The 20,423-nt window shown below is 44.9% G+C and overlaps 1 long non-coding RNA gene across 5 annotated transcripts in view; it reads left to right on the forward strand.

Moving 5' to 3' along the window:
• The window catches only part of LOC140895735 (uncharacterized), a 69,620-nt gene that overhangs the window by 20,243 nt on the left and 28,954 nt on the right, over positions 1–20,423 (forward strand). For all 5 annotated transcript variants that reach the window (XR_013634428.1, XR_013634429.1, XR_013634430.1 and 2 more), the window contains one exon: positions 17,315–18,512. This is a non-coding gene — a long non-coding RNA (uncharacterized LOC140895735). The remainder of the gene's footprint in view (positions 1–17,314; positions 18,513–20,423) is intronic.

Genomic DNA, 20,423 nt, shown 5'->3' on the forward strand with positions numbered 1-20,423 from the left:
GAGAGACTTAGCATTTAATGAGATGGATAAATCAATCAGATTTAGGCCATTCTGAAGACCTTTTGAAAACGGGATTTAGCCATCTAGATTACATAAATGTTGCAATGCTGAGCAAAGCAACACAATAAATACCTTTAAAAATCTGGGCAAAAGTCCAGATACAGATGACAAGTTACATTTGTTTGTTTATTTCTGGAGAATCCTATGTTGTCAGTGTGAGGAAATATCAGCAACATTTTTACTTGTAACGTCTTGCCTAGTATGATATAGGAGGAAAATCATATGATCTAAAATTCTAAGGGTTCTGTGTCACACACAAGTTGGAATGAGTAGCTGTGTATTAGCAACATTCTTACAGAATGCATCCATGGTTCTACCCTGGTGTAAGATCAGAATCAGGTCAATGGACTTTACATTGAGACCCAGCCCTGCTCTTATTAAAATCAATGGTTGCTTTGCTACTGACTTTAATTGGGGCTGAAGCAGGACCTTGCTTTGCTGTAAGTGTAATTTATTTCTGTTGCTTTTTTGAATGAGTTTTTAAAATAAAGACTCCTCTACGTCTATGGGCTGTTTACTAATTATGGTTCTAATCCTGCAAACACTTTTGCACATGTATAATTTTACATTGGGAATAGTCTTGTGTTGAAATTATGTGTGTGTGCCCAAGTGTTTGCAGGCTCAGAGTCTATGCCTATGCTGAATAGATGTGGGAAAGCCAAAAAATGTGACATATAGGATAAACAAGTACAGAATGTTTATCAGATAAAATTGCAACCAGATATGTCAGACAGGTCACAGGCATTGTTGAGAGGTATTTAACCTCAAGCAAACTAAAGGTTCAAAGCAACATATAATTATAAAGGAAAATATTTACACAACTGATTCTCTTAAATTTAATTCCTATTTAAAGACTACTAAAACCCACTGTGAGGAATGAAACTTTATTATTAATCAATTCCCACTTTCTCTTCCAGTTCCATCAGGTTTATTACCATCAGTGATGGATTCTGTACCTGCTGTCTTGAAAGAAATATTTAGTTTACTCCACTACCTATCACTGATTTCAAAATGATGTTTTCAGTATGTTGCTTAGTGGCTGCAAATCATACAGAGTCTGCTAAAGAAATATCTCTTATATTTTACAGATAAAGTTGTTATATGTCACTACATATTTAATATGTAGGGTTGTGTTTCTATAGCACCATTACCCAAGAACCTCAGAGCACTTTGCAAACATTAGTATTCTAAGCTTCACAACACGCTTTTGAGCTAGGCATTATACCTATGCTGCAGGTGGGGAAATTGAGGTTCAGAGGAATTAAGTGACTTGCCCAAGAGCACTTGAGGCTGTGCAAAACATTCTAAGTCTGGGTTGAAAGGGATTCAGTTGTTTCACAATTGGTTTGCTTGGTGTAACACTCTGAATCTCAAAAAGGAAAGTGTTTTGAGTGTTTCACTCACTAATTCATGTTGTTGAATTCAGTCTTCTGTGTGTTTGGTCAAGAACTTCAGTTTAATTAGTAAATCATTTAATTATACTCTGATATAGCAACATAAACAATGCATTACAGTTGATTTATTACTAATACTGAAATACACTGGCCAAGGACAGAACCATGGGGAGCAGAAACCTGGAAGAGGAGAAGGAAGAAAATGTTTAAGGAGCGATCAGCAAAGTTAGAGTCACAGAACCCTCAAGTTTCAGAGTAGCAGCCGTGTTAGTCTGTATTCGCAAAAAGAAAAGGAGGACTTGTGGCACCTTAGAGACTAACCAATTTATTAGCGCATAAGCTTATGCTCTAATAAATTGGTTAGTCTCTAAGGTGCCACAAGAACCCTCAAGGAACATACAGTCTCAATGAGAAGTGATAATGTTTATGGTCGCAAAGGCAGTAGAAAAACAGAGAATGAACATGGAGACAAGACCTTTACATCTGGGAAGGAAGATACAATTAGAAGTTTTTGCCAGGGCGATTTCAGTAGCGTGGAGTAGGCAGAAATCGAATTGGAAGGAAATGAGGAGGGAGTTGGAGAAGAGAAAGTTAAGACACTTGTTGTAGTAGCCAGGCAAGGTACTAACAAACTTCAACAGGACTTTATTTTTTAAAGTGGAAACCTCTTTTCCAAGCTGCTGCTATACCCTCAGTAGCTCTCCCTCAGCCTCTTCAACTCTTCCCCCGTCCTTCCTGTTTCCTGTCCTTTCAGACACCCAACAGCCAGTGTTCCCAATTCTAATAATTACAAGCAACATCTAATCACCACAACACTTCTGAGAAAGAGGTGTGGTTTAGTGACTTAGCAGAGAGCTGGGAGTCAGGCAGTCTTGAATTCTAAGGCTAGATCTGTCACTGACCACTGTGTAGCCTTGAGCAAATCATTTAATCTCTCTCCCTCAGTTTCTCAATCTCATAGGGTGTTGTAAATATTAATTAATATTTGCTAAGTGCTTTGAAGATGGACTAATTTCATGATAATGTCTAGGCAGGTGCCAAGTAGATTTGCTTATTTCTGTCCATCAAACAATAAATACTATATACTTATAAAATGTGCACACAACTAATCTATGTCAAAACATGGTCCTATTACTATTATCCCTTTTCTCCACTGCTGTGTTTCACCTCCCTGTCTTGTCTTTAACTAAGCCCCAATCCTGCTCATACTTATGTATATAAGACTATTTATATGCTTAAAGTTAATCACATGCATAACTGTCTGTATGATCAGACCTAAGATGGTAAACTCTATGGAGAAGATATAATTGTTTACTGTATGTCTGTACAGAGCTTAAAAAAATGGAGCCTCCTCTTGGTTGGAGCTTCTACACATTACTCTAATACGAATAATAATGAGTGAGTGATTGAGTGAATGAATGAGTAAGAAAGTGCTATATAAATGTATTTTGTTGTAAACTCTTTGGGACATGGACCATCTTTTTCTTCTGTGTTTGCACGGTAAAGTGAGGTCCTGCTTAATGACTGGGACTTTTATGTGGTACTGCAGTAGTATTATTATTATTATTACTATTTTATTTATAATTTTTTGTACTTATGCATTTATTATTTTAGATCATATCAGAAGCCTCGTGCATTGTGGCACAGTATGGCAGTGTTGTTTACTTGCTTAGAATTAGGCCAGAGTTGAACTAGTATGGAATTACTTATCTTCTCTTCTGATGCTTCTATTCTAGGCGGAGGTAATTCAGGAAGGCAAAATAGTGTAGTTAGCTACACCATCTGTGTCCTATAGATAGCTAGAGGACGTCAGCCTTGGGTTACACCCAGTTTAACAAGACCACTAATTGTAAGAGCATATTCTCCTCTCGATATGTCAGGATTTACCCATATAACTGAGCAATCATACAACTTGATAGCGAGTCCATAATTCTGAATAGCTGAATAAATACAGTACTCACTGCAAGCAGTTCACAGTTGTCTGTAGGCTAAAATTTGTTCACAATCCCCTTGGCAAAAAACTCTGAATAGCAAACAAGTTTGTAAAAGCTATGAACTGTTTGTAGACGAAGAGAAAAAAGGGTTAATAATTTCACAAGCTCTGATAGTCAATAAAATATGCTTGTATACATAAAATCACAGAATCTTAGAGTTTAAGTCCAGATGGGACAACAAGATCACCTCCTGCACATTACAGGACACTACACCCCACACAGTTATCCTTGTACTGAGCCCAGTAACCCAGATTAGATGAAAATATTACAGCCCTCAGAAGACTAAACAATTGTGTGCCACAAGCAGAGAATAGAAGCAAATGAGGTGCACCAGTGCCCGCATAGCCTTTGAAATGGCAGGGAATTGATTTGGTGAGCTATATCACCTATGAATTTATTAATAATCCAACATGCTACAGTAGTCTTCAAAGAATTAGCCTAATTTCTGCTTCTTTTAGCCTCTCCATCTAATTAATTTTCATTTCAAGGGAAAACAAACAACACTACTTTATGAATCATAGCATCTAGAATGGCCATAATTAAAGACCAAAAATATTAGCGAATGCAAAGAACCAAGATTTGTTTTGTTCTGAAAGAAAACAGCTTGCCCGTCTCTACAAGCCAAGAGGCCTGTGGTGAGCATTATTAAATATGGCCAAGAGGCTGACCAATCGGAAAGCATACCTGGATTTATTGAGCCCATTTCCAAGCCAGGAAGTAAACAACTGAGTGATTTTTTCTTCGCACAGAATGTACACAGTTCTTACAAAAGGATGGCATATTGCAAATTATTTTAATTTTCAGAACTTGTTTTCTTAAACAAAAACCCTTCTCTGTTTATGCACTGCTGTTTTATTTTTATATATTTGACAAAATAAAATAACATTTTGCTGGTTTTCATGGTTTGAATTTTGAATTGTGGCTGCTGATAATTCCCTCTTTCTTTCTGCCTCATGGATGCCAAAAGGGAGGGTGATTTAGAGTTTAGTAGTTTGGTACTTAAGAGTCCTGGGCTTTGCCCCTGGTTCTGCCACTGACACTCCTATGTTACTTTACCTTCTGTGTTTCATAAGCACCTTTGATTCACTGGATCATGCTGGACTGGAAATCTGGATACCTGAAATCTATTTTTGGCTCTGCCGCACATTTTTGTGTGATCTTGAGCAAGTCACTGAATCTGTGTGCCTCAGTTTCTCTCTCTGTAACAGGCAGATATTGACTTTTTATGCCTTTTAAAATCTGCAAGTGAGAAGTGTCATGTAAAGTGTGTTCACAGTATTATTGTCGTTTTATAGTCATTAGTATTATTTATATGTAACCCTTCTGCCCGTCAGAGTTGGCAGCAACAAGTGCCAGGCTCAGTATCTAAGGGTTCCATTCCAATAACACAATGCAAAACCGGCTCGAGCCCCCACCCAGTGACCTGGGACAAATATATACCACTCCTGCTGGGCACCTCCAAGAGGCAATACTTCCCCTCTCGCAAGCACAGAGTCTGCGTGAGGCAAAGCCTTTTAATAACAGAGAGAAACAATGTGGCATTATGTTGGGGAAACACTACCAACAGGATTCCTAACACAATCCATGAGCAAAAAACCCACCCCAAGCAAATTGGGGTGTTTCCTTTCCCTTTGGTTCTTGAGTCCAGCAACCCCAAAATCACCCAAAGTCCCAAAAGTCAAACACCCCAAAAGTCTCTGTCCCTGGTCAGTGCAGCCCCAGAGTTCAAAAGTTTATCTGCAGAGTTTTACCTCCCAACCTGGGTGGAGATGGGGGGCCTAAGGGGCACCTTACATGGTCCAAAGCCAATTGCCCCACCTCTTCATGGGGCTCTGCTCTGCTCCGCTCCGCTCCGCTCCACCAGCCGTCCCACGAATCACTCCGCTCTGCCAGCTGCCCCCACGAGCTGCTCCAGGCATCTCACAAACTGCTCCGCTCCACCAGCCACTCTGCTCTGCCAGCCATCCTGCAAACTATCTTCAAGCTCCCCCACTACTTAACACAACACTCAGTGATGTCAGCTCTTAGTAAATTTAGCTCTTTTGTGATTTCAGCTTGTAGTAGAGGAGCCTCAGTACTAATGCACCATTGGTCCAAAGTGAATTCAGCTTAGCAGTCTGTAACTAGATTCCTAATAGAATCAAAATTAGCTCTGATATTCCATAGTGGAGAGAGGAGGAAGTGTAATTAGCATGTAAGGCCACAACACCATGTATTAATACCTGTCCCCAGCCTCTCTCCCTTCACTGGGTTTTGGAACCCATGACCCTTGCCTAGCGAGTGCTGCTTAGTTGATGGTGAGTCCCTCCATCATAACAAAAGTCCAAATACAGTTCCACTGTCCTTGATTCACATAATCAGGATAATAACAGTTTATTCCTGCCCCAATAACAGAGAAACTCGGGCTTCTACAGCAGCCAAAGTGACCATCTAGGCAGGGTGGGTGTGCCTATGCAAATGAGATCAGCCCCTGAAGTTCTTTTCCACAACCCACCATGACTCGTCACCAGATGTCAGGGTAGAGCTCATCCTGACTCTGCTTACATATATTTATTTCAGTGTTCTCATCTGTAAAATGGGAATAATAATTACTTGTGAGTAACTACAGGGCTTTTCAGAGATTTGATTAATTAATGTCTGTAAAGTGCTTTGAGAGCCTGGGAAGGCAGGCACTATAAATATGCAGAGAATGATTTATGATTAATTTTATCACAGGCCTGTCACATAAAGCTCATTTGTAAAGGGTGGCCACAAAGCAGAAGGAAAAAGGAAAATAATGATGTTATTGTATCCGTGAGAGATGTTAGAACAACAGCATCATAACCAGGCACAAGTGTAATAACCAAATAGATCAACAGTTGAAATTCTGCATCATAGAATACTGTGTAAACGGTGACTATAAACCAGGGATGTTAAAATGAGGTTAGATTCTGGGCTAGTTCAAATGTTTACTTTCAGCATAAGCTCCGAGAGATACAGTCACTTGGTACCCTTTCCTAATTAAAAGGCAGATTGTGCCATTAGGTTGTTAAGGTTGTTGTCTCTTTGTTTGCCTGTGTTTGTTTGAGAATTCCCCATCCAGGTCAATGGGCAGTTCTGCTTAAAAATGGAGTGTGCTAAGCCTGAGAATTTTGAAGTGCTCAATGTTGGACAGGGATGGTGTCCCTAGCTTCTGTTTGCCAGTAGCTGGGAATGGGCAATGGGATGGATCACTTGATGATTACCTGTTCTGTTCATTCCCTCTCGGGCACCTGGCATTGGCCACTATCGGAAGACAGGCTACTGGGCTAGATGGACCTTTGGTCTGACCCAGTATGGCCGTTCTTGTGTTCAATGTTGGCTTAACTTTGTCCCCATTTATGTCAAAAGGAGTTTTACTGTTGATTTCAATGGGAGCAGAGTCAGGCAAAGGCTGAGCTCTTTTTAAAGTCCCCATCTAAACCGGTGCACACTCTCATGCTTTGTCCCTTATACAGCAGAGCTACTAACATTGCTGTTTACACACTGCCCATAGAACAGGGAGCTATCCTATGCACAAAGTATCTAGGTTGGGTGTGGAATATCTAGCCCTCTATATTTAGCCTAAGCTGTTCAGAAATATTTATTAATATTGGGTATTTAAGTACCAACATTTCTAATGGCTATTTATTATTTTTCAGCACCAGAGAGCTCACAGTATAAACGAGTCATGGTGTGTTCTCCAAGGAGCTTGCTGCAATCTTATTTCAGACATGACACAAGATAGGGAATTACAAAACTGAAGGGAAGAGTTGCAAGAGGAAGGACAGAGTGAAAACAATAAGATTACATGGTTACTCAGCAAAGATTAGTGCGGATCACCAGGAAACAAAAAGTGTGTGTGTGGAGGAGGGGAGGATTAGCATGAATAAAGATTGAAATGTCGTCACTGACTCATTTCTAACAGACAAGTGTGAGCAATAAGGAAAGGTTTGAATTTAAAAGGTCCAGGCAGACCAACTTAGAGAGAGCAATCCAGAGGGGAAAGCATGGACAAAAGCACGGCCATGACTGTGGGAGAAGCGGACAAACGAGGTTTCATGGCATAATTATCAGACTGGAGTGGGAAGGAATGATGTGATAGGAGGCTAGATTCAATAATGGGCAACACACAAGAACACTAAGAGTAAAACGTAATGGAAACACATAAAAAAACCCCTACATTTAACTTTGTACAGATCCTTGGGTAAATTTGGAAAACATAAAGACATATCCTGTGGGTGGAGTGTGATTCATACAGTATTCAGATCAGAGTGGGAGGTAGGGCAGAGATTCCACAGGGCATTGTGGGGATTGAGCAGTCCTGCAGGAGGCAGGGGGTAATCCAGGGACCCCATAGAGTTATGTTTCAGGTGAATCAGCCAGGTGAAGTTCTGGGCCAGATCCTAGCAGGTTCTGAGCATCTCCTGTGAGGCGCAGGGTACACTCAAATCCCATTTAACCTTGCAGAATCAAGCCTTCCAATGTGCTAGAAAAAACCTGAGAGCTGACCCATCTAACAACCCCCATCATCTCCATCTGCCAACCAAAACAAAAGTATAATGGTCTCAGTTGTGTTAATATTTGATGTGTGTGAGTTTCCCTACACTAAACTTCCAGAAAGGTCACAGTCAAGAGCAGCGCTGAGCAGTATTAGCCATGCTGTTTCTTCATCTGTCTCACCTGCAAATAAGTGCGTGTTCTTCCTCAAGTGTTTGCTCATATCCATACCAATTAGGTGTGTGCGTGCCTCGTGCACAGTTGTCGGAAAGTTTTCCCTTAGCAGCACCCATCGGGTCAGCTGTGGAGCCCCCTGGAGTGGCGCCTCCATGGCGGTGAATATAGGTCCCTGCTGACCTGCCACCTCCTCAGTTCCTTCTTACCGCCAGTGGCGGTCGTTGGAACTGCGGTTGCTTGCTTTACAAGTGCTTCCCTTAGCTTGTTACTTGTTGTAGCTCATAGTTCTTAGTTTATAGTTGTTAAGTAGTTAGTTAAGTTAGTTAGTGATAGGAATATTTGGAGTGTTGTGTACCCCCGACCCCATGCCCTTCCCCTGGGCTCCGGGGCATGCCTCAGTCCCACGGGTTTAAGTCCCGTGGAATCTGCCACAAGCCCATGCCAACAGGTAACCCCCACAACTCTTGCCTTAAGTGTCTGGGAGAGGCGCACCAGACAGAGAGGTGCAAAGTTTGCAGGGTGTTCCACCCAACGATGAAGAAAGAGCAAGACTTCAGGCTCAGTCAGAACCTGATGGAGGCAGCTCTTCATCCTCAGACAGCCCCAGGCCGACAGCCTCCGGCCCTGAGCACATCCATGCGGAATGCTCCAGCCTCCATGTGTAACACAGTGCCAAGGAAGGCCTATAGCCAAAGAGACCCTCGACACCGATGCTCCCCAGCACCAAAGTCCATGGAGGCAACTTGGCACCGCTTCCACTCCCCAGTGCTGCACAAGCGGCACAGGAAGACGGACAGGGGCCGCTCCCCTGTGCCAAAGACAGCAGTGCCAGCTGGTGTGACCGGAGTGCGTCCAATGCAGGAGCACCCGGTGCCAGAGTTACAGGAGATGGCACCGTGGACTTTGGTCCCTCAAAGGAGTCCGGTGCCCATAGACTCTCCTGACTGGGAGTGCCAGGTGGAGGAATTGGAGCTCCTCTCCACCCCAGATATTTTTGAGGCCATGAGGGATCTGATTGCCATGACGGCTCCTCAGTCTCTGGCTGGCAGAGACAGGCCTCCGGTGCCACAGTGAGCAGCACCATCTAGAAGAAAACCTGCCATGATGAGGCAGTGACCTTCACCAACACAGCACCACCCCCCCATGGCACTGCTGTTTGACACCACCATCGTGGCACTGTTCTCCGGCACCAGTTTCCAGATGGGGTTCCTCAGTTCTATTTAGGCATTGCTCCCCATCACTGGCACCGAGACACTGGTTCCCAGCACAGATAGATAGCACTGGTTCCCATCACTGGCTCAGCGGCACCGGTCCCCAGCACCGGCCGAACAGCACTCATCCCCAGCACCTGCTAAGAGGATTGGCACCGAGAGCCACAGTGCCAAAGAGGATGACACCAGAGAGCTGGAATGACAGGAGGGCCCGGCGCCACCTCTGGCTTCGTCGGCTTCGTCGCCAGATGAAGCACTGGCAAGGGCTTCAGCCTTGGGACCACCCCCCATTGATAGCAGGGCCCATCAGGACCTGCTATGCAGGATTGCCCACAACATGGGGTTGGAGGCAGGGGAGGTGGTTGAGTATGAGGACCCCATGGTCAACATTTTGACACCAGAAGGGCCATCCAGGGCTGCTCTGCCCATCATAAATACAATCAAAAATAACATTAAAACTCTGTGGTAAACCTCTGCATCCATTCCCCCGACAGTCAAGGGGGTGGGGAGGAAATACTTTGTACCCTCAAAGGGGTACGAGTACCTCTTCTCGCACCAGGCCTGCTCGTTGGTTGTGTCTGTGGTGAACGAGAAGGAGAGACCGGGGAAACATAGACTGACTCCAAAGTCTAAGGAGTCGAAAAAGATGGACCTTTTTGGCCAAAAGGTCCATTCGATTGGGAGGCTGCAGTTGAGGATAGCTAACCAGCAAACTATCCTCAGCAGGTACAACTTCAATTCATGGACCTCCATGCTGAAGTTTAAAGAATTGGTATCACCGGACTCGAGAGCAGAGTTTGTGGCAATAGTGGAAGAGGGCAAGGCAGTGGCATGTACCTCTTTATAGGCCTCACTGAGTCCGCGCAAACCCTGTCCTCAGGCATCACTATGAGAAGAAGCTCATGGCTTCAGGCATCTGGGCTTCCCCCGGCAGTGCAGCAGACACTACGGGACCTGCTGTTTGACACTACAGGCCTTTTCATGGAGCAAATGGACTCCAGACTGCACAGCCTTACAGACTCCCGGGCTACTATGAAGTCATTGGGCATGCACACACTGGCAACCCAACGTAAACATTTTAAGCCCCAGCTGCAACAGTGCTCCTGTCCCCCTCATCTGAGCCAGGATTCCTACAGAAAGCAGGGAAGGAATGGCAGGCGCAAGTATGACTGGCTGCTCAGGGGGTATTCCAAGGAAGAGGTGGAGTCTTAGCTATCCTTCGTCAGATCCACCTTCAACAGGTTGGGTCTCCTGCTCAATGTGAACAAGTCAACCCTGCTACTGACCCAAAGGATAAAGTTTATCGGTACGGTGTTGGACTTGATCTGGGCTGGGGCGTTCCTGCTGGAAGCTCGCTTCCAGCAATGACTGACATCATACAAGGCCTCAGACAATACCCTACTACTACAACAAGGGGGTACCTGAGTCTTCTCAGTCACATGGCAGCATGCATGTACGTGGTACAGCATGCCAGACTGAGGCTCAGACCTCTCCAAGCTTGCCTTACATTGGTCTACCATCCAAGGTGCGACATCCTAGACTCTGTGGTCACCATTCCGGTGCAAGTCCTCGAGTTCCTCCGATGGTGGCTCGACCCTCAAAAGGTGTACCAGGGAGTCCCCTTCAACTGACCCCAGCACTCTTTGTCCCTGGTAATGGACGCATCAGTGCTGGGATGGGGCTCACACCTGGGAGACATTCAGATATAGGCCTCTCGTCTCAGGACAGTCCCTCACTTCATATCAACATCAAAGAGTTGAGGGCGGTCCGATTAGTGTGCCAAACCTTCCAGGCCCAGCTTCAAGGCCAGTGTGTGGCAGTTATGACAGACACTACAACTGCAGTGTTTTACATCAACAAGCAGGGTAGTGCCCATTCCTCTCCCCTATGCTGGGAAGCCCTCCTGTTGTGGGAGTTCTGCATTGCCCACTCCATTCACCTGGAAGTATCCTACCTCCCAGATGCCCAGAACGAGCTAGTGGACTATCTCAGCAGATTCTTCCACAACCATGAATTGTCTATCTGCCTGGACATCATACACAATGTTTTCCAGAGGTGGGGAACTCCCTAGGCTGATCTATTCACCATACGAGGCAACAGAAAGTGCCTGTAATTCTGCTCCTTTCAGAAGCACAACCCTTGCTCATTTGCGGACACGTTCCTCCTCCCCTGGATGGGATGTCTTCTGTATGCATTCCCACCATTCCCACTCATACACAAGGTCCTGCTCAAGATTTGCAGAGACAAGGCAGCCGCTATACTGGTGGTACCAGTGCGGCCTCGCCAACACTGGTACACCATGGTCCTGGACCTGTCAGTGGATGCCCTGATCACATTGCCACTGTTCCCGGACTTGATCGCCTTCACCACCCCAACCTCCAGTTCTTCCATCTCACAGCCTGGAAGCTTCATGGCTAAACCCCATAGAGCTCATGTGCTTGGAGTCAGTGAGGGAGGTCTTACTTTGTAGCAGAAAACCCTCCACTAGGGCTACCTACCTGGCTAAGTGGAAGAGGTTTACATTCTGGTGTACTCAGGGCCGCACACCCCCAATACAGATGCCCATACTGCTCATACTGGAGCACCTGAAATAGCAGGGTCTAGCACCGTCATCCATCAACATGCATCTGGCAGCCATTTTGGCCTTCCACCCAGGAGCAGCTGGGCATTCCTTCGCCAACCCCATGGTCGGCCATCTCCTTAAGGGTCTGGAACGTCTGTACCCGCAAGTTAGACAACCGGTTCCAGCATGGGACCTTAACCTGCTCCTCTCCAGACTAATGGGGCCCCCATTTGAACCTGTGGCAACTTGTTTGCTCCTCTACCTATCATGGAAGTTAGATTTCCTGGTTGCCATTACCTCAGCAAGGAAGGTGTCTGAGCTAAAGGCCCTCACCTCCGACACCCCCCACATGGTTTTCTTTAAGGACAAGGTGCAATTCAGACCTCATCTGGCCTTTCTTCCAAAGGTGGTGTCCCAATTCCACACCACACAGGACATTTTTCTACCAGTATTCTATCCTAAGCCTCACAACAGTAGCCTAGAACAGAGGCTCCACACACAGGATGTTCATTGAGCGCTGGCTTTTTACATCAAGCACACGAAACCATTTTGGAAGTCAAACCAGCTGTTCGTAGCAGTGGCAGACTGGATGAAAGGACTCCCGGCCTCATCACAGAGGATCTCAGGACGACACCAGAGAGCTGGAAGGACAGGAGGGCCTGGATCCAGACTTGTTTCGAGTTAGCCCAGGTTCCAGCACCGGCACGAACGGTGCATTCCACAAGGGTGCAGGCCTCATTGGCAGCATTCCTTGCCTAGGTCCGTATTCAAGAGATCTGAAGGACGGCGACATGGTCCTTGGTTCATTCATTCACCTCTCATTACACCATCACTCAGCATGCTGGAGATGATGCAGCATTCGGCAGAGCGGTGCTTCAGTCAGCGATTCCATAACTCCGACCCCACCTCTGGGGTAGGGCTTGGGAGTCACCTAACTGAAATCGATATGAGCAAACACTCAAAGAAGAAAAACTGGTTACTCACCTTCTCATAACTGCTGTTCTTCGAGATGTGTCACTCATATCTATTCCAAATCCCCACCTTCCCCTCTGTTGGAGTAGCTGGCAAGAAGGAACTGGGGGAGGCAGCGGGTTGGCAGGTACCTATATTCACTGCCATGGAGGCGCCACTCCAGGGGGCTCCACAGCTGACCTAATGGATGCTGCTAAGGGAAAAACATTCTGATGACTGTGCACGCGGCACTCACACACCTAATTGGAATGGATATGAACAACACATCTCGAAGAACAACAGTTATGAGAAGGTGAGTAATCATTTTTTTAACTTGGAAGCCAGTGGCAATGTCTGCTCCTCCACCCACTCACAGTCATGTTATAGCCTGTGCTTGCTTTTCTGTCCTGTCAGTGGGCTATAATTGGCTGAGATTGGCTGAGTATTCAAATTCTGCATGTGATAGATGGTATGGGATATAGCAATGTGACACATAATAAGAACAAAATGAAAGTATGAAGCAGCACCATTTTAAAGTGACTTTTAAAAACCTTTGTTCTTGAAATTGTAAAGCAATAGCATATGATACTGCTGTCCCACAAAGCTAAACCATTTCTGTGGTGTACATGACTCTTTAGGTTTCTTGACTACCAGTCACCTGGGTGGGGGTTGAGCTCATCACCCTCAGCTCCCCCGACTCCACTTAGTAGGAATCAAAAGTATTCTGATCCCCTTAAAGAATCAGTACTTTGGTCTCCAGGGTCATTTGATGGAAGAAGGGGAAGCAGTTGTGGGGGCATTCCTGCCAGAATAATAAGCATTAACAGGAACTCTGGAATAAGAGGTTATGTAAAGTAACGCACATTGGAAAACATAATCTCAACTACATATATAAAATGGTGGGATCTAAATTAACTGTTACCACTCAAGAAAGAGATCTTGGAGTCATTGTGGATAGCTCTCGGAAAACATCCACTCAGTGGGCAGCGGCAGTCAAAAAAGTGAACAGAATGTTGGGGATCATTAAGAAAGGGAATATGCGAGCAAATATCATATTGCCTCTCTATAAATCCATGGTATGCCCACATCTTGAATACTGCATGCAGATTCTGATCGCCCCATCTCAAAAAAGATATATTGGAAAGGGTACAGAAAAGGACAACAAAAATGATTAGGGGTATGGAGCAGCTTCCATATGAGGAGAGCTTAATAAGACTGGGACTTTTCAGCTTGGAAAAGAGACGACTAAGGGGGGATTGACAGAGGTCTATAAAATTATGACTTGTGTGGCAAAAGTAAATAGGAAGTGTTATTATTCCTCATAACACAAGAACTAGGGGTCACCAAATGAAATTAATAGGCAGCAGGTTTAAAATAAACCAAAGGAAGTATTTCTTCACACAGTTAACCTGTGGAACTCTTTGCCAGAGGATGTTGTGAAGGCCAAGACTATAACAGGGTTCAAAAAGAACTAGATAAGTTCATGGAGGATAGGTCCATCATTGGCTATTAGCCAGGATGGCAGGGATGCAAAACCATGCTCTGAAGTGTCCTTAGCCTCTGTTGCCAGAAGTTGGGATTGTGCAACAGGGGATGGATCACTTGATTATCTGTTATGTTTATTCACTCTGAAGCACCTGGCACTGGTCACTGTTGGAAGACAGGATACTGGGCTAGATGGACCATTGGTCTGACCTAGTATGGCCATTCTTAGGTTTTTATGTCATTGTAGCGAGGCGCTCAGATTCCCTGCCACCCCAGAGAGTGAGGAGCCTCTCTGGATGCCAAAGTGGGCGGAGCCAGCGAACCCTGCACCCGCCCCTCAGAGGTCAAGGCACAGGACCAGAAGAATAAAAGCCTGACCCCAGGGCTCAGTTGAAACACATCTATTAGAGAGGCCAGATGCATGTGGCGGAGCTCCCAGATGGGAGACTGTGGCAATCGGCGGCCGACCCGAGGACTGGCCAGACCAGCCAATGCCTGATGCTAGCCTGAGCCTAGAGATGCTGCCAAGCTTGTCGTTCGCCAGTTACCCCAAGGAGCCACCAAGCCAACCGAGTGCCAGTTACCCCGAGGAGCCCATGGTGTGTAACCCCTTGGAGGACGCTGGCCGGACTCATGTACCTCTAGAGGGGGAGGTAGGAAGTAGCCCAGGGGCAGCTGGCCCTAGTCAGGCTGCAACACTGCCAGAGCCAATGTCAGTGTGTTGAGGCCAGGAACCCCACTGACACAGCAGTGGGTCTTCTGTCACTGCTAGGGCCCCAGGCTGAGATGCAGCGGAGTGGGTGGGCCTGCGTCCCCTCTGCCACCCATCTCGCTGGTGGCAGTCTCCCCCCTCCCAGGCTGCTCGGAGCCAGGAGCCTGGGCCTTGCTATTGAACTCTTTGCTCAGGCAGGCTAATTCCCTGACATACCTGACAGAAATAGTGAGGTGGTCTGGTTCCCCGCTGCCCCGGAGAGTGATGACTCCTGGCCGAACGCACCTACAGTCATGCATTTTGCTTTCTGAGCAGCAGGAGAAACTGAATAAAACAGGAACAGCAGCTGGGGAAAGAGTTGGGAAAATATATAAGGACTATAAGGTACTATACCATGTGTATTTTAATTAAATGTAGACAAACTTTTCCCCATAGTATAATTTACATAGCCTTTAATGAAATAACTCAAATGCTTAAAGTTAAAAACTGCCCAAGTATTTTCTCGATTGTGGCCAGAATGCTCAGCACTGTGTAGAATCAAAAACTTTGTCATTTGTTTTCTAGAAAGACTAGTAATGGCAGGTGCTGTTCTTATACAGTGAGAGGGAAATCCTGCCAAGCTAATATCCTTGCCCAGATGTGCAAGGTTTAGGTAAAGTTGTAAGCAGAGTCAGGATGAGCTCCACCCTGACATTTGGTGGTGAGGTGTGGCAAGTTGTGGAAAAGAACTTCATGGGCCGATCTTATTTGCATAGGCACACCCACCCCACCTAGAATGAGGCCATAGCTGCCCAAATGGTCACTTTGGCTTCTGTGGGATCCCCAGTGTCTCTGTTATTGGGGCAGGAAGAATAAATTGTTATTACCCTGATTATGGGAATCAAGGACAGTGGAACTGTACTTGGCCTTTTGTTATGATGGAGGGACTTGCCATTAACTAAGTAGCACTTGCTAGGCAAGCTATATGGGTTCCAAAACTCTGTGACTGGAGAGAGGCTGGAGACAGGTATTAGTACCTGGTGGTGTGGGCCCCTTTGTGAGGGCCTGAAACATCAACTGCACCTCTGTCTCTCTCCGCTGTGGAACATCAGAGCTAATTTTGGGTCTATTAGGAGTCTAGCTACAGGTGCTGAGCTGAATTCCCTTTGGCCTTATGGTGCGCCAGCACTGAGGCTCCCACTACTACAAGCTGAAATCACTAAAGAGCTAAAATTACTAAGAGCTGAGCACTGTGTTAAGTAGTGGGGAGCCTGAAGATCTAGAGCGGAGTGGAGCAGTTTGTGGACTGGCTGGTGGAGCAGTTCATGGGACAGCGGGAGCTGCTTGTGGGATGCGGAGCAGTTCATGGGACGGCTGGTGGAGCGGAGCAGAGCGGCTGGTGGAGCGGAGCAGAGTGAAGCCCTATGGAGCTGTGGGGCAGTCAGCTTCAGATCACGTAAGGTGCCCCTTACCTCTTCCCCCCCAACCCCCCCCACACACATACATTTTCACCCAGACTGGGGAGTAACACTCTGCAGATAAACTGTTGAACTCTGGGGCTGGACTTTTGGGATGTTGGACTTTTTGGACTTCGGGTGATTTTTGGATCGCTGGACTCAAGAGGCGTTTGGGTTGTGGGACCCAAGAACCCGAGGGAAAGGACATGGCCCAATTTGCTGGGGTGGGGCTTTGCTCATGGTTTGGTTGATGAACCCTAGTTGTGGTGTTCTCCCAATTTAATGTTGATGTTGTTTACCTCATCTTTAATTAAAGATTCTCTGCTACACCGAGACTCTGTGCTTGCGAGAGGGGAAGTATTGCCTCTTTGAGGTGCCCAGGGGTGTGTGTAAGATTTTCTCAGGTCATTGGGTGGGGGCTTGAGCCAGTTTTGCATTTGCTTTGATGAGAGGGAACCCCTGTGTACTGAACCCGGCCCTTGCTGCTATCAACTCGGCCTGGCAGAAGGGTTACACAGTATAGACACAGCAGTTCTGCTGTGTTGGAAAAGATGACAGGCCATGGAAAAGCCTCATGGAGGACTCTACACCCCTGCATGCAAAGAAATGGTGCTCTGTGTTGGTTCTCTTCACAGCAGCACATATAAAAGACCCAGTGCAGGAAACAAAGGAGTGCCATAATGGGTCAGACTTGAGTACCATCTAGTCTTTTTGAGTTATTAGCCTCCATAATCTTATGTATCAGTGAGTTGCACATTGCATTAAAATATTTATTTTTATCAATTTCAAATTTGTGACCTTTCACTAACTAACTGAGGGTCTGTTTGTTTGCAGGTAATGCAACAGGGTGAACACAAAGACCGAGCAACTTACTTAGTGGTGACCTTAACACTAACACATTCCTCCTAAATCTCCCCATCTTCCCTTTTGTGGAAACATTTAGTACAGCCACCATTGCTCACTGTGTTGGGGTATCCACCCAACACAAGCCCTGAAGGGGTTAAGGTGGCTAGCTGAGCCAATTAACTCCTCAGGGTGCACATGGAGGAGGAGCCAGAGAGCAGGGATAAATTAAATGAGGCTCAGATGGACAGGATTCAGAAGGGGGGCCTATATAAAGCCTGGTAGCTGAGAGCTGCTGGAAGAAAGGCTGTAGTCACTCCCTGGGAGAAGGGAGGTGTGGTTGGGGCTACAGAAAAAATAGCTTAGGGCAGCGGCTCTCAACCTTTTCAGGAGTCTGATTTGTCTTGCGTACCCCCAAGTTTCACCTCCCTTAAAAACTACTTGCTTACAAAATCAGACATAAAAATACAAAAGTGTCACAGCACTCTACTACTGAAAAATTGCTTTTTTTCTCAATTTTACCATATAATTATAAAATAAATCAATTGGAATATAAATATTGTACTTACATTTCAGTGTATAGTATATAGAGCAGTATAAACAAATCGTTGTATGAAATTTTAGTTTGTACTGACTTTGCTAATGCTTTTTATGTAGCTTGTTGTAAAACTAGGCTAATATCTAGATGAACTGATGTACCCCCCTGGAAGACCTCTGCATATTCCCAGGGTTACATATACCACTGGTTGAGAACCACCAGCTTACAATTACTCCCTGGGAGGAGGGAGTTGTGAGGCTGGCAAACCCAGAGGTAGGGGGAGAGCTAGAAGGTAAGGAAAGGGCTCAGGGAAAGGTAGTAAAGTCAAGGAGTGAACACATGTTGGCTGCTGACAAAAGGGTCCCTGAGCTAAAACCTGGAGTAGAGGGTGGGCCTGGGTTCCCCTGCCAACAACTGAGGGAGTGGCATGGGGGCAGTAAATGGGAAGATGGCCAGAAACTGATAGTGAGGAAAGATTTTGATACCCCAGATGGAGGAAGCATGTAGAATGACCTGGCTGGAGGGCCAAGGCACGAAGATGGAGTTGCTGTGAGAGAGAGCGGCAATAAAGCATACAGCAAGAAGCAGAAGGGGGCGTTGGAACTGAAGAGAGCTGATTCCCAGACCGACCAGGAGGAGGTGCCACCTGCGGTGAGTGGACCCCGTGACACTCACTTTTACTGCTTTTTCCAGGATTTCAAGCTCTTGAGCAGGACATATTGGAAGTGGTACATACTATCTTGGTGCAATGCTGTGGTACCATTTTATAATGTAAGATTAGCTGCAAGAGAATGATAATCATATCATACCATTGTATTATACCGCATTACTAGATCTGAGGATGACTGATTTTAGAGGAGCTCTCAATGCAATTTCAGAGTATGTCCTGTTCAAAAAAGGCAGATTCATGCTGTCCCCCTCTTCTGCCAATGGTTTAAATAGTATGAAGGTAGATGGACTCAGCAAAGACAGCCATCAAGATATGTTCTCCTTCAGTGAATAGAAAAGAGTATTGAAGGCAGACAGTCCACATCCTTCTTTCTTGCCTTCACACCTATCTTGAGGTGGAAGCCACCACAAGGAAGTTGTGCTCAGGAAAAACCCACCAAATCATGTTTAAATTCAGTAGGTACCCTCATTTGTTCAATCAGAGGGGACAACAGAAAACAAGGAGCCTTTCCTGTAGCAAGCCTGGCCACTGAAAGGAATTCTCTGAAAACACACACTTTGATAGAAATGTTGTTTGTTTTTCATTTTTAAGAAATTACCGTGCTCTAATTCCAACTCCATCAAAAGAGTCAGGAAAAAGGATGGTCCTGTTTTACCAACACTTAATGATGCTGATATCAGGGCATGGAAGTCAATCTTAAGGACTTTGGTTGGCTCCTTCAAGAATTTTTATTACTTAGGGCTTAAAAGTATGTACAGTACATTGTGTTTCAGCTAATACTGATTGCCATGTGACCACGTTTACTAAGAAAGATCTTTCAATCTAAGTTATTCTTGGCAATAATTTCACAGCTACTAGGATACTAAAGAGAACATAATACCATAGGTAAAAGAACTAATAGAATTAATAAATATGTACTATATGCTATACACCTATTTTTCATATGCACCTGTCTACAATATTATATATTATATCCAAAACCACTGCGCTAAACAAACATTATTAAGATTGCAAAATCAAGCACTCAAAAGTTAGGAAAAGTCAGAATTCAGGTTGCCTGTGCAACCATAATTCAGTCCCTTTCTTCATATGCGTTATGATAGTTTTTTAATTATATGACCACAGGACCACTGCCTTATGCAGGTTTGGAGATTAAAAAGACTTTGTTTTGAAAAATTTTAACCAGCTATATGACCAACCTCATTAAGCCAAACATTCTTGGAATGACTTACCTCTGCTATCCTCTTATTCTATTAACTCAAGGCATACGCATATTGAAGTTACACAGAAGCACTAGCTCAAGAAAACTGCAGCTTTATGGAAATCAATAGAAAATATGTGACTAAATATTTTGAATTGTCAGAATCACCATAGAAAGACTGACTCATAACAGAGCCATTGATAGAAGATCATAAATCTTATAACAAAAAATTTCTAATGACAAACTCGTCCATGGCTATGTCCTCCCATATATGAGTAGCGATACCACATGGGGGGAGTCCTGCACTTCATTGAGCATAATGCTGTGAGTGATACAGCCTGAAATAAACATATCCTACTTCTTTGAATAAGGGTGGAGTATCATCTTACTAAGCAGAAATTTGATTACTCTTATACCACAAGATCAATTAATTGTTGCTTAATTTCATAATTTACACTTGGAAGAGAAAAAAGAACGAGGAGTACTTGTGGCACCTTAGAGACTAAACAATTTATTTGAGCATAAGCTTGTAAGAGAAGGCATCTTCTAGCATGTTTTGCCTATGGAATTAAAAATACTCCAACAAACTCCATGCAGTTGGAACAGACCAGAGTAATCCCAGGAAATTAGATCATACTTTACAACCAGAATGCCAAGAAAAGTGCAATATTATGCCAACTGATGATAGACT

Source organism: Lepidochelys kempii, chromosome 11, assembly GCF_965140285.1.
Source record: "Lepidochelys kempii isolate rLepKem1 chromosome 11, rLepKem1.hap1, whole genome shotgun sequence".
NCBI lineage: Eukaryota > Metazoa > Chordata > Testudines > Cheloniidae > Lepidochelys > Lepidochelys kempii.